At 32.1% G+C, this 15,405-nt stretch overlaps 1 long non-coding RNA gene and 2 pseudogenes across 1 annotated transcript; 1 reads left to right on the top strand and 2 right to left on the bottom strand.

Annotated features, from left to right (window-relative positions):
* The first annotated feature begins 3,483 nt into the window (after window positions 1-3,483).
* On the top strand, window positions 3,484-5,047 carry LOC133792136 (glyceraldehyde-3-phosphate dehydrogenase GAPCP1, chloroplastic-like; annotated as a pseudogene).
* Window positions 5,048-7,097: 2,050 nt separating this feature from the next.
* On the bottom strand, window positions 7,098-8,359 carry LOC133792135 (uncharacterized; annotated as a pseudogene).
* Window positions 8,360-12,504: 4,145 nt separating this feature from the next.
* LOC133789884 (uncharacterized) lies at window positions 12,505-13,535 on the bottom strand. Its single transcript, XR_009873764.1, has 2 exons — window positions 13,064-13,535; window positions 12,505-12,682 (listed from the first exon to the last, which is right to left on the bottom strand). It is a non-coding gene; the product is annotated as an uncharacterized LOC133789884 (long non-coding RNA).
* Between the last annotated feature and the right edge of the window lie 1,870 nt (window positions 13,536-15,405).

Genomic DNA, 15,405 nt, shown 5'->3' with positions numbered 1-15,405 from the left:
CCGCCAAATTCGTATTTGTCGAATCAGAATCATCTAAAAATGGCAAATCTTCATAAATCAAGAATATCTTCAAATATTCTTGCTTTTATTAGGAGATTATTTCTCAACCTTTCTGAGCATGGACTCTATAAATAGGCTTCTAGGGCCTTGAGAAAAATTTAACTCTTGGATGCATATTTTGTGAGAGAATTGTAATATTTGTGAGAGTTCCTTATTTGTATTTAAGATCGTAATATTCACGTGATCATGTAGTAAAATGACTGTTTAGTTTTGTGGTGAGTTTATACCACTTTCATGAATGAATACATGTTGTAATTTGAACATAATTCTTATAGTCTTCTGGAGAGTATTTTTACAAGCCTTGTGTCGGGAGGATGCAAGAACTCGCTGGCCATTGAAGGTGTAACGCCCTGCGTTTCAGGTAACTTTAAACGACTTGGGTCGAGGTTTTTTTTTTCTCGAGTTAAGAATATTATTTTAAATAATATTATATTTATTTTGAATTTATTTCCATGAGTTATTTCTAGCCAAATTATGAATTTTGTGATTAAAAGTCAAGATAAGACTTTCGGTCTTGGACTGACACAAAAACCCTAATCGGGTAAAAATATTGGAAAATACTATGGAAAATATATTTTGGGCATAAAATACATTCATAAAAATTAAAGTTTGGTAAAATAATAATAAACGGAAGAGGAAATGGAAATTTTAGGGTGTTTTGTGTTAAAATACTTAATTTTATCCAATTGGGAAATTTTATTCCATAAACGGACCTTAGGTTAAATTTTATTGTGTGATAAATTAAATTAAATGTGAGAGATATTTAATTTAATTATTATATGTTAAGTTTTGTTTTTAAAACTTTATATGAGTGAAAAAAGTTATAGAAAGTCATATTGGATTTTTCTTCTTAGGAAATGTTTATTAACCTTTATATATATAAAAATAATAATATAAATGCATAAAAAGAAAAGAGGTGGCTGGCTATGTTAGAGTTTTAAATTGTGTGGACCAAATTCATTAAGTTTGAAATCCCATTTTAATTATGGTTAATGGCATCAAGTGGTTAAAGGTAAAAACACTTGAGTGTTTTACATATTTTAGAGTAGTCTAAACTCTTCAAACGCTTCGAAAACCGCCCCCCCCCCCCCCCCCCCCCCCTCATAAATCACTCTCATCTTGTTAAAAAATTCTCTCTCAAGTTTTCTCTCCATTTTCAACCATTAAGAAGATTAAGAAAACTTGGAAGCTTAAGCTTTGGTCTAGGAAGAGTTTCCCTAAGGTAAAGTTTCAAAAAACTTGACTTTTGCAAAGTTTTTAACGATTGATCTTTCAATAGCGAACTATATATGTTGTTGGGGGATTTGGTTAAGGTTTTGAAAGAGTTTTGAAGGATTCAAAGACAGTAGAAATATCAAAACCTAAAGCAAGAACAACAAGAGGTAAAAAGTTTACTTTTTATGGTTGTTATTGTATGGTTTTTAGTTTTTTTAAGCATTATTTTGTATATTTAATGCTTAAATTTTCTTGTTAGTGATGTAATAAGGCTATGGTAGTTGCTTTATAATTTTTATGATGCTTGTGTGTTCATTTTTGAAAATAGGAACCAAAATCCCTAAGCGATTTTGTTGAAAACCCTAAAACAAAAATACAAGTTTTGAGCTGTGACTTCCAAGGGGTCAAGCATCCACTGTATATTTTTTTAAAAAAATTAAATTATATTGTGATATTTTTGGGATGGAGTACATAAAATTGAGCTTTTGAAACACTAAAAAACGTTTAGAAATGAGTGAGTTATGCTATTTCAAAGTTTAGGTTAAAAACTGTTTTTTTTTTCGTATTCTTCAATTCGGGACCAAGTTTGTCAAATGAACCCAGTTTTTCTATCATTTGGTGTACATATTCTTGACAAAACCTAGTATTCTACTGTAAAATTTGGTAACAAAGTAATGAACGGTTTGAGAGTTATTAAGTGCCAAAGTTTGGAAAAAATAAGGACTTGAAAATAATGTCATTTTTACCTCAATGTTTGGAAAATATTTTCACTAATAAAAAATGCTGCTTTTGACCTAAGATTTCACAAAAACCTAAATGGCATACCAAATATAGAATTGGGTAAGTAAATTTCAAGCTATGACCTAACAAAGTATATAGTTAAAAATGGAAAAAATAAGGTTTTCACACTTGTGTAAAAATGAGATTTTGGAACTTAAGATAAAAAAATACATTTGTTCTTATTGCAAGATAAAAACTTGGTAAGTCTTAAAAACATTTTGACCTAAAATACCACTTTGAGTTTAAGTGAGAATTATTTTATTAAAGAATTTTTATTCTTTCTAAAAATAAAAGATTTAATTTATTTATAAGTTGATAAATTAAAAGAGGGTTTAAAAATCCTATATTTTGATAAAATAATTAAGTAAATTATTTTTCTAGTAAGTAAACTTGATTAATTGACTTCAGAAAATTAACTAGTCAAGATAAGAAATTATTAACGGTTTTCCTAATTAAATTAAAATTAGGCTATTTTCTAAAAACGGTTTTTAGAGATTAAAACCTAAAGAAAAATAAAATGAAAATTAAGATGTTATTTTCTTGAAAAATAATTGAGGAATTTAATTAGTATTTTCTGGATATAATACCAGATAAAATATTTTATATATTTAACCGACTTGTTGAAAGTATGGGTTAATAGCGATACATTTATAGAATAAGATTTTTAGCGAATTGTGGGAAAATACTATTGCGATACTCGAGTCTAAGTATCGAGACCATAGGATTGGTCTTCCCGAGACTTAGGGTTTAGTCTCAAATTTTTAGTATGAATTTCTTGAATGGGTTTAAAACCAAATAAGTATCATTAATCCTTACAAATGATTTTTAAAATGACCAAACTGCCCAAAATAATAATAATGAATTATGAAGTGCCATAATTAATCCGAGTATACTGTATGGATAATTACAGTATTGGCTAAGCATAACTGGACTATACATTGGAGGGTGAAATCTTGCTCAGAGCAAGGGACTCCAAGTAAGTCAACTTCTATTGTGTGGTTACACTACACCAAATACCATTTTCTATAATACATAACTATAAGCTAATTGGAAAAGTATTATAATAGGTAAAGCAGTAAACTTAAAAGGGAGGGAAACAAAAAAAAAATTGCTCGGTAATGTTAAAATGGAGGGAAACCCACGGTTTCAGCCTAGCCCTATTATCTCAAAACCCAATCCCTAATGACGCGTTCTTTCTCTCAGCTCTCTCTTTCTCCCAGTGTTCTTTCTCTCAGCTCTCTTCTTTCTCTCGCTCTCTCTCTCTCCCAGTCTTCTTTCACTCCCTCACTCTATCTCCCGGAGTTTCAACGTTCTTTCTACCCTCTCCATTGCACGAGCTGTTGGAGCACACCACGACAGAGGAGCACTCTCTCCACTGGAATTGCAGGCTCTTTCTTCCCCAAGTTGTGATCGAAGAGAGTGAAGAAAATGGCGACCGGTCAGTTCAGGGCAGAGACTTTGTTCAATTTGATGAAGCATCACTTCGAACCCGAAGAGGGTAAACAGCTTTGCAATCTCATTAACCAGATCAATCTCGCATCCAAGGTCTTATCTTTATTTTTATTTTTATTTTATTTTATTTTTTGATAAACTAAAAAAGGGGAATTTTGATTTGGGTTTGTGACTAAAAAAGGGGAATTTTGATTTGGGTTTGTGACACCTCTCGGCTTCTCATCATCAGTCCCCGAACACTTTAAGGTTCAAGAACTATGGTTTTGGTGCTTTAATTTCAGGGGAACTGGGTTTATGGTTTTATTATTGCTTTAAACTTTCGATTTTTGTTGTCGGTGACTCATTTGTTTTACAGATGTTATTGTTTTAATAAGGTTTTGAGTGTCTATTTTATGGATATTGATGAATATTCTAGAGAAATTTGCAGCTAAGTAAATTTATTGCTAATTTTTTTTTTATGAATATTCTCTTCCCTATTTACGGTTGAAGCTCCTCTTCATGTTTCAAATGTTCAAGTTATTGATCTAGTCACAGGGTATGTGACGGAGTCCATGGCAAGAGCACTCGTGCAACAAAGGTTTTGAATTTATGAATGCACCTGGTTAAATATCCTTGAGCTTTTGGTTTTAGCTATTATGCTTTTTAGTTATTCGCTGAGTGATTTTCTTATTACTTTACATAGGTTGTTCATGAGGAATTTGGTATTCTTGAAGGTTTAATGACAACTGTTCATGCAACTACATGTTTGTTTTTCACTTTATTTGTTTCTATAATAGGAGAATAGTTTACAAGTTGGTTACTTGACTTTTGTTTCTAATGTTCAGCAACACAGAAGACTGTAGATGGCCCATCAATGAAGGATTGGAGAGGAGGTCATGGAGCTGGATAAAATATCATTCCTAGTTCTACTGGTGTTGCAAAGGTAGTGAAATCTAAATTCATAGGGAAATCTAAAAACAATTCTGGTTTTAATGTGGTTTGATTCCTATTCTTATTATTATGTTTATTATTATTTTTTTGGAACTATAGGCTGTTGGAAAGGTTCTCCTTGAACTGAATGGAAAACTTACTGGAATGGCCTTCCGTGTTCCAACTCCTAATGTCTCAGTGGTGGACCTAACTTGTCGACTTGAGAAGAGTGCTTCCTATGAAGATGTCAAGGCAGCCATAAAGTATGTTCATGCATTCTTTGTGAAGTATTTAATCATTGCATTTATTCCTCTCCTCTTGTGTTTGTCTAAGTGTGTAATTGTCTTATTTTTAATTTTTGTTTTGTGATTGGTGATATAGGTATGCATCAGAGGGACCACTTAAAGGCATTCTTGGGTACACAGATGAAGACGTTGTCTCCAATGATTTTGTTGGTGACACAAGGTATAATTTCTTTGATGTGTATTTTTAATACATTTTAATTACACTGATGGAACTATTGGTAATGTCATGCGTAAGAAGTCTGTTTTCATCTTGCTAATATTCTCTTAACTAGTTTTTTTAAATGGCCCAAAAAAATCCATTGAAAAAAACAAGATCATATTGGGGAAACTAATAGTAGTTATGCTGTTATCTGTTAAAATATGTTTTTTAACATTTGGATGATGTAATTTTTCTAGTCATATCCTCTACCTTTACCACAAGACCTTGCACAACTTTCCTTCAATTGCTTACCAATGGTTAATTTTGTGGTCTTGCCAATCAACTATCTCCCTCTCTTGGTTCTATATCCTTTCATTTCATTCTTGTCAATTCATCTCATCAAAAGTGATAACTTTCTCTGTGTGTGTGTGTGTGTTTTTTTTTTATTAATGGTTCTTTGTTGCAGTTCCACCATTCCTTTCAAGATCATATATTTAGTCGATTTTATGGGGTCCATTGTCTCCTAAACAATCACTGATCATCTTTTGTTTTGCATACTTTGATATTTTGGTCTCCTATCACCACAGAAAACATGTTTAGACAACTCAGCTTACTTGGGATTAGAATGGAATCAAATTATTTCCGTGTTGTTTTTTTGGCATGTTTTGAATTGAGCCAAGAATTGCTAGCAGCCCTAGTTGGAAAGGAAAAGAATAAAAATGAAAGATGCTTGTTGCTTGTTCCAATGTATATAATCTATATGATAAAATGTATTTGATATAGATTGAAAAATTCTGGACAATCTTATTGATATAACCCATGTTGTGACTATGAGGACCACCACACTTGTTGTTTGGCTTATCTTTCTACTTTCTCTTAATTCCTTCCTGTAATGAAAAAACTGTCCTGCAGTCTTGGAGATTCTTTTTAATGTTATATACTGTCCATTAGATAGCCTACCCTGAAGAAGTAGTACATGGAATAATATGCAAGGAGAATGAGTCAAATCTCAATCAAGATATTGATCAAATATCTTTTTGATATATAGTTCATAGAGTAATTTATTAAAACATGTAGAGCCAAGACCAGAGATCACAACAACTTGCACAAACACAATTTGATCCAAAGAAACAGTCACAAGAACAAACCAGTTAGAAGAAACACACAAGAAATCAAACCAGTTAAAACATAACACCAAGAATCATGTGGTCCTAATTAGAGTAAAAACTTAGAACTCTAAGCTACATCCACGGGCAACCACTTTTATTAGAACTTCCTTCTTCTTTCAGTACAAATCTCTCTTCTCTCAGTTACAGGTTTTTTTACTGAATAGCAAGGAAAAGTTTCTAAAAAACTATATGTAAAAGTATACAACTCAACAGTATATATAGCAGTAGTAAACATAACGAAACATAACTAACTACTTTACAAGAATGGTTGTAAACATTAAAGATTGCTGACTGGACCAAAATAACTAACAAATTCTCCAACTCAACAGTATATATACCAGCCATATAGCTTCCTTGACAACTTTTGTATTAATCTTTTAGGTATTGATTATATTCCTTAGGTTGTGGATCGAATTGGCAAGGAGCATTGCAAAGTTAATTTGCAAGAGGTACAAAATTTGTTCTTTTAACTCTTATTATTAATATCTTAAAAATGTTAGAGGATTTTGAATATCTTAAATATTCATCCATAGAGAAGTAAGTTCTGAGATTAAAATTGTGCGTTGCGGTGATAACGGAAAGTTGAAAACTTGTGTGTATTAGAGAAGTAGGTTCTGGAAAATTTGTTTGTGTGCTGCGGTGATATAAGGAAGAAAACTTATTGTGTGTTGTTTGAATTTTTTGACTTGGTATTGATAGATGGTTAGGTAAGCTTTTATATGTATAGATTAGATTTTTCATATATTCATATTGTTTTCATTATTTCCATATGTATAGATTAGATTTAATTGCCATAACAAAATTGCCATAACCCAAGCTAAAATCTTGTCTTTGATCCAAACCCAACATGTTAGTGGCTACCATTTTAGAATCTGATTTTTAAATTAAAAACAACACTAGAATCTCTTGAACTAGAGACTATTAAATGGATAGAAAATAAACCAGCAGAATTAACAAAAAATGGTGGTCAAGGCACAACATAGACCAGTGCCAAGTTACTTGTAGGGCTGGAAAACTAAGATCTAATAATTTTACATGTAAATATGGTTGTTGCTCACATGTAGTCTATCATAAAAAAACAATGAAATTCAGCCAAAACTTGAAACTATATGGTTCGTGCATAGACAACTCAGACAGAACTTTCCTGTTCAGCTGAATGTTTTCTTTCATAAGCCCATGCATGAAGTTGCCATAATTCACCTGAAACAAAACATCAAGATTTTGTAATATGTTGCTAAGAAATGAAAGGCCACCAACGACAACAGGAAGCAGAGAAGATAGTAGAGTGAAGTTGCTATTTCATGTCTTAAATATATATTAACAACCAGTTTGAGCAAATATTTAGTAGACTGAAGTAAACAAGAGCTGCGAAGACAAATGGCAGGTGCTCATGCTGTCCAGCTAATTTTGCAGAGCCAACACAAGTTCAGAAAAACATTAACTAGATGCATTTAGATAAGCCTCCAATAAGAAAAGACTTGTGTTATAAGTTTTCTGGGTTGTTAGGTTGGGAAGATATTGTAGATAGAGAGTGAGATTTACTTAGAGAAGAATTTGGCAATCTTTGGGAAAAAGGGAGCCTCTCAATCTAACTCAACCTTGTAATGTTTAGGGTTTTGCTCTATACCAACACTGTCTATTAATTAATAATGAGGAATTTCAGTAGTTCTCTCTAGTTTTTGGTTCCTCAAAAATTACTATAAGGTTTTCAATCAAAGGAAAATCTATCTAAAATAAGTAAAACTCATTCTGCCTTATTGATTTCAACAGAAATCTCCATAATAAAATGCAAACAAGCTTTTCAAGCCACAAAAACAAAAGTAATTTACACATTCAGAAATTGTACACAATATTTTACTATTTATTATCTTTAATATTGATCTCAAAATGAATCCTTCTCTAATTCTTTAGTGCAGCTGAAGGAGAGCATTAACTAAACTATTTGTATAGTTTTTAGTTAAAAGAAATTGAATACAGAACTAAGACTTAGAGGAGGATTCATTCTGAGATCAATACTACAAAACTTACATAATAAGAAGACAAAAATCATCAGCAATCCCTTACAATCGTGTATAGACAGAGAATATAATATAAAAATCTGACTCAAAATTACAAATCTATGAAACAAGTATTAGATAGTGTACCCCATGTTGGCGAATGCCAGCGTTTATCCGCTGGATCCAGAGAGAACGCATGTCTCGCTTCTTTTTCCGACGATCTCAATAGGAATACTGCAATGCCTTTTCCACCCTCTCTCTTGCTATTCTTATGCAATTCTTCGCCCTTCCACGGAACCCCTTTGCTAGCTTAAAAATCTTACCCTTGTTCATTTTTGAAACATCATTTTACTGCAAAATCAAACACACAATCACTTCCTACAAATTAAAATTAGTCAAAAAGTCTGAAGTTCCTTAAGTAAGAACTTTGAGGCAGCTTTGCAATAGGCTGCCAAACCAAACCAAAATGTATTCTGATGATCTATATAGCCTATAATTAGGTCCAAACAAAGTGAATACAATAGATTGAATTTATAATGTATACTAATAGAAAATGGTCACACTAACAAACAGATGGCTATGTATGCTTCATAAATTGGCCCTAAATTGTGAGATATATGACACTTATTTTGTTAAAAATGATGTTTAAATGCATGCTCATTTTACCTATGTTGTTATCATAGCCAATATGAAAGAAGAAGAAAAAATGGCAGCACATTTTAGTATAATTCTCATTTTCCATAAGAAACAGTGGCTGATATGAGTAGTATAACAGAAACATTACCACAGTAAAATATGACAATGGATCTTCCTCATATATATAAACAATAACTTTAGTTCATAACTAAATCCAAAAACAATATATCTTTAAAAAAATTTGTATTTAAAAGCAGTCCAATATTTGACCCTGGCCCATAGAATCCAATTACCCCTCCACATCTGCAAATATTATGTAAACTGTATAAGATAATTGACTAACAGAGCAGAATCCTAAAAATGCACTCATAGTGACTACCAAATGAACCACATCTCTTATTAACATACCATCATGACACATTCCTTCCTTCCTTATTACTCCCAACCCCCAACTATTACTTTGGTTCAGTTCTTTATTCTTCCCTAACATAGTAGCGCTGTGTAAACCATCATTTCCTATTTTTTATTATCTTCTATTTTCACACTCAACTCCTTGTACCATTAGTTTCTAGTTTCTAGTTTCAGTGTTCAAAGAATATACTACACTGTGAACACTTAGAACAAAGTAATAGTCATTCCACGTGATTATTCTATTCAACAGAAACCAAACAGCCAACTACAAGTTCAACAAAAATTAAGCCATACACACGCAACTTTGAGTTAAAAAAACAATCAATCAAATTTAAATGAAGAAAAGGATCTTTTTAACTGGTGAAAGCTCTCTGTTACAACTTCAATTTGCAGCTAGTTGTATCAGAATCCTGGGAAACAATTCAGATTGAGCCAAATAAGCAAATCATTAAATTACAAAAAATAGAAAACCATAATTTAAATGAAAACCAATAAATGAAATGCTTTTATTTATTCAAGAGAGTAATTAGCTCGTAGAGGGAAAACTGCCAAGACTAGAGGGTAAAAAAACTGGTAAGAATATGATGGTATGGTGGAATAAAATTACAATTAAAAAGTGTAATTTATCAATTAATTATAACCCAAATCTGAAAGTACTTAGCCATATGATGGTATGGTGTATTCTGATGATCTATATAGCCTATAAGTACGTCCAAACAAAGTGAGTACAATAGATTGAATTTATAATGTATACTAATAGAAAATGGTCACACTAACAAACAGATGGCTATGTATGCTTCTTAAATTGGCCCTGAATTGTGAGATATATGACACTTGTTTTGTTAAAAATGATGTTTAAATACATGCTCATTTTACCTATGTCGTTATCATAGCCAATACGAAAGAATAAGAAAAAATGGCGGCACATTTTAGTATAATTCTCATTTTCCATAAGAAACAGGGATTGATATGATTAGTATAACAAAAAAATTACCACAGTAAAAGATGACAATGGATCTTCTTCATATATATAAACAATAACTTTAGTTCCTAAATAAATCCAAAAACAATATATCTTTGAATTTTTTTGTATTTAAAAGCAGTCCAATATTTGGTAATGTTTAGGGTCAGGGAACGTTTATCTTTTTCTAAAGGTTACTTCTTATTCATTGAAAGGAAAATAATTTCAACAACAAGTTTCTGGGTCAGCCATTTCTTTTTATTTGAAACAAGTAAATAATAATATGCTATAATTAGTACATATGTAAGAAAATAGGTTCACCATAATCCAAGTAAAACTTTACCCACCATTTATATTCTTGCTCATAAAAATAATTAATAGGAAGAGAAATCAGAGATCATAAATGGAATATTATACAAAGAAAAAAATCTAAGTCTGACCAATGATGATACTGAAAGGTTAAATATTTTTGTTTATAAAAGAAAAGATGGCGATGAGGCTGACATTCTCATCCTTCATGTGATCTATTCTATCATACAAAAATAGTCCACACTCCACACTACACACTCCACACTCCACACTCCACAAGCTGCTAACATTTTCATACACAGTTGCATGGCCTTCTAAAAAATTTATTCCAAGAGGTACATTTTCATACTCAAAAAATAACCAATGTCTTATAATTTAGTGTTTGGTTTCTTTGTTTGATTTGGTGTAGTTGTGACTTCATTATTTTGTATGTGGTGTCCTTTCTTGGATATAATTTCCATAGCATTTTTCTTGAAGTAATTTGTGATGCTAGATAATAACAATAAAATATTTCTTTGTTTATTTTGCAGATGTGACAAGCGAAGTAGAAAAGGATACTTAATTTTGAAGGCTTTGTGTTGGGCAGCTGTAGAATATTTTGTGTTGAAAGCAGTAACTTTTTACTATGTTGAATATTTAAGACTCCTTGAATACTTAAAGAACATTTTGTTGTAGATGACAGTGTTGAATGTTTTAAACTAATTTGTGAATTGTTAATACAATGTTGAATGTTTTTACTTTTTGTTTTTTGAAAATCAAGTTCATTTGTCGATGCTAGTATATATTAGAAAGTTAATGTTAATTATATAAAAAAAATTAAAATATAATAGAATAAATTAGTGTTATAATACGAAAATTGTGTTATAATATCTATTACAATAACACTTTTTATGCAAAGAATTGTGTTATGCAAACTTCATTATATAACACAAATAATGTGTTATACTAAAGTGTAGTATAGCACAAAAAAAGTGTTATACTAAAGTGTAGTATAACACAAATTTATAAGTATTGAAATGTGTTATATAATCGACTATAAATAACATAATTAAACACTTATCTATTTATTAAAATAACACAGAAATTGTGTTATCGTTGACAGTATAATAACACATTTGTATAACAATGATAAAGTGTTATGTAAAGTACCCTGACCTACGATAACATAGTCGGTATTAACACATCAAAAAGTGTTATGGTATGTTTTGATAACACATTTTCGGTGTTATTAAAAGCATTTTTTCTTGTAGTGCTACAACATGAAACGACTATTGTATTGTATGTTAGTATAGAGACACATGCACATATATACACTGGCATAGAAAGTTTGCATAGAGACGTTAGTCTAGTAGGTGCTGATTCAAAAAGTATGACTGGTAGATATCCGTCATATTCTAGACGACTGATCCCTGTCACACTGCTTGATTTTATTATGTCTGGTTCATTACCGTGACAAGTGGCCAAGAGGTGAGGATTGCTGGTTTAAACCTAGGGGCGCCAAAATGAATGGGACCTAGGGCCCCTCCTGCTTACTTAATCAGTGAACGGTTAGAACCCGAGCAAGTGCTCTGATAAGTTATTCCCATATAGTAGCCGTGATTATTGGCCATTCAATGAGAGTGTCTAGAGATACTAGGGGTTGCCAAGTTTGAGTGAGGTTGAACACCCTAGGGGCAACTGCTCACCTGCACCACTAATTAACATAAAAGTCTTTGTAAACCCATGTAAATTTGATTACACTCTTGAATAGTAGCAATGCCCCAGGTAACTTGATGGCTACACTACTACAAAAACAGTTTTTAAGGACTAGCATTGCGAGTCCTAAAAATTTTTTTAGGACTCGCGGGGCGCGAGTTCTCTATTTGAGAGCCTTAAAAACTAAGGTTTTTTAGGACTCGCAATGCGAGTCCTAAAAAATCTGATTGAGTGCCTTTAATTAAGTTTTTAGGACTCGCTTTGCGAGTCCTAAAAGAATGTTTTTAGGACTCGCAATGCGAGTCCTAAAAAATCTGGTTGAGTGCCTTTAATTAAGTTTTTAGGACTCACATTGCTAGTCCTGAACAATTTTATTTTTAGTTTTTTAAAAATAATTTATTTTTATTTTAAATTAAAAATAACTTTTTAAATGAAACATTTATATAAAAATCTGAAAACTTATAAATTAAAATAACAAAATTTGTACATTATTTTCAATGAGACACAACAATTAATAGCCATTCTAATTAATTCTAAAGATAAACAACAATTTTATATAATTAAATCTACATGAGTCCATAAATTTTCTTAGAAAAACCGGCAGCATATCAACTGCAAATCGAACATCCCCAAATTTTAAAAACCTGCAAACACAACATATAAACAAAATTAGGCAGTCCAGAAACAAACACAACATATTAGTTAAACATTAACTAATTTGAAAATGAAACACAAAATACCAAAACTATTAATATACCCTAAAAACATACCCAAAATAAAATAAATTGAATCTGAAATATTAATCTATACACTAAAAACATACACTTGATAATCTGAAATTATTATCTATACACTAAAAACATACCCAAAATAAAATTCAAATCAATATATATATAATTCAGAAATAACATTATATATTAAACAAATATTAAATCAATATATATATAATTCAGAAATAACATTTATATATTAAACAAATATTAAATCAATATATATATATATAACAAATATTTCTGAATAACTACCGTGGTGGACGGAGGCGCCAAGAACCACCAGTCGCTGTCGACGTCAAGCCCCAGCCTTGCACCGATGAGCCCCTACGTCGCCCGAAGCCGTCGGCGAGAAGAACCACCTAGACCGAGCATGCATCGGCCGAAGCTTGAAGTCGTCGCCCCTGCATCGCTCGAAGCCGTAGTCGTTGCCGAGAACCACCCAGCCCAAAAGTTCTCGCCCCTGCGTCGCTTGAATCCGCCGCCATCGCCGAGAACCACCCAGCCCGAAGATTTGCGCCACCGTCGGTCGTCGTCCGCAACTGTTGATGATGAGGGGCTAAGGGCTGAGTTCTTTCTGTTGAAGAAGAAGAAGAAGAAGAAGGAAGGAGGTGGCTGAGTTTTTCTGTTGAAGAAGAAGGAAGGAGGCTGAAGAAGAAGGAAGGAAGGAGGCTGAAGAAGAAGGAAGGAGGTGGCGGTAGATCTATTAGCTTATTAGGATTAGGTATATATTATGTATATGATATAACATTTAAAAAATAAAAATGAAATGTTAAAAAAAACATATTATTAAATATTATTTCCCTAACACATAATAATTATTTCTTATTGATTATTTCCTAATAAATAATTAATTAAATGAGAACACTTAAAAAAAATTGGTGGGAATTCGAAATTTTTCAAAATTCAAAATTTTATGATACACATAAGTTTTTAGGACTCGCGAAGAATGTTTTTAGGACTCGGAATGCGAGTCCTAAAAACATTCTTTTAGGACTCGCAACGCGAGTCCTAAAAAACTCCAACTTTTTAAAATTTAAAATTTTATGATACACATAAGTTTTTAAAAAGTCCAGGAGGTGTTTGTTTAAAAAAAAAAACTCAAACTTTTAGGACACACATAGTTTTTAGGACTCGCTCCGCGAGTCCTAAAATAAATTATATAAGGACTCGCATTTATGTGAGTGTCCTAAAAATGTGTCCTAAAAAGTTGTTTTTGAACTAGTGCTACCCTTGTGAGGGATTTGCACTCTTGAATAGTAACAATGCCCTAGGTAACTTGATGGTTACCCTTGTGAGAGTTTGACTCTTGTATAAGTAGTGATCTCCTAGGTAACTTGATGGTTACCCTTGTGAGGGATTTACTCTTGGATAAGTAGCAATGCCCTAGGTAACTCGATAGTTACCCTTGATGGTGATATTTATTGGCTAGATCTTAGCGTTGAGACTTGGTTCTCTCTTACAGATTAGCATTTACGCTGGAGGGCGTGATACGCCCGAATTTTTGGAAATTGTCGAGTGTTGGTCTCGAATTATATTGTGATATATTATATCTGCTTGCTCTGGGATTTTCTAAGTGCGGGGATTTATTTGTTTATATGAAATAGTTTGTCATTGGTTACCAGGCATAACCATAAGTTTTCTAGAACGCTTTTTCCGTTATTGAAATTGATTGCGTAGGGTCCGGATGGATCCGGAATCCTAATTTTTGTGAGTTATTGCTATCTGTGGACAGTAACTTGGTCAGTGACCACCTGTCTTCTCTGCATGCTTTTGTTTTAAAGTTGAACTTACTAAGCGTTTTCGCTTACCTAGTTGTTTTCTGTTGTAGGTAATTACAAGTGCAAGGCAGAGAAGTGAGCGCTGGAGTCTACCTTGTGAATGTACATGTGGACCGACCTTTTAGGAAGCTGTTTTGTTTTTGGAAATGTTGTTTTATTTTCATAAACTAGGCTCAGTTTTGTCTTCATAAACTATGTTTGTATTAAATGTTAAGTATGGCCATACGACTTTTAAAAAGTTTTTTATACGGCTTTTTGAGACATTTTGTTAATGAAAACATTTATATTTCTACATTATCAAGTCTTGAAAATCTGGGTCGTTACAGAAGGGAGTTCAAGTGGTTGAGCATTTCAATTAGAATCGGATTAGCGAAGAGAAGTGCAACAAAGCTGCGACAAATCTCAAGAGGGAGTCTTGATTTGTTTAAGTCAATATTTTGTACTTGTGATTATTTATTAATTGATTTATTCTCTGGGCGTGGCCCCAAGGAGTAGGATATTCGAAAGGGTTTCTGAACCTTGTAAAAACTCAGTGTGTTCCTTATTGTTTTTGCACTATCTTTTTATTGTGTTCAGTTTCAATCGTTACAAGTTCGGATTCTATCCCGACAGATCTGAAATCTGTTTCAACATTAAATTACCATTCCGCGGCTTAATTAATTCACATGGATTAGTTAGTTTGGTAATTTCTAAAAACAGAATTTCATTTGGTATTAAAGCAGATCACTCATTTCTAAGTGTGATCTTGGTTTATTCCATTTGTTATTCTTGTTCTTGCAATGTCTTTTTTCACAGAAGGAGGCTCCTTAACTCGCC

The sequence above is a fragment of the Humulus lupulus genome, chromosome 7, assembly GCF_963169125.1.
Source record: "Humulus lupulus chromosome 7, drHumLupu1.1, whole genome shotgun sequence".
Taxonomy (NCBI): Eukaryota; Viridiplantae; Streptophyta; class Magnoliopsida; order Rosales; family Cannabaceae; genus Humulus; species Humulus lupulus.
This window is presented reverse-complemented; position numbering and strand designations above follow the sequence as displayed.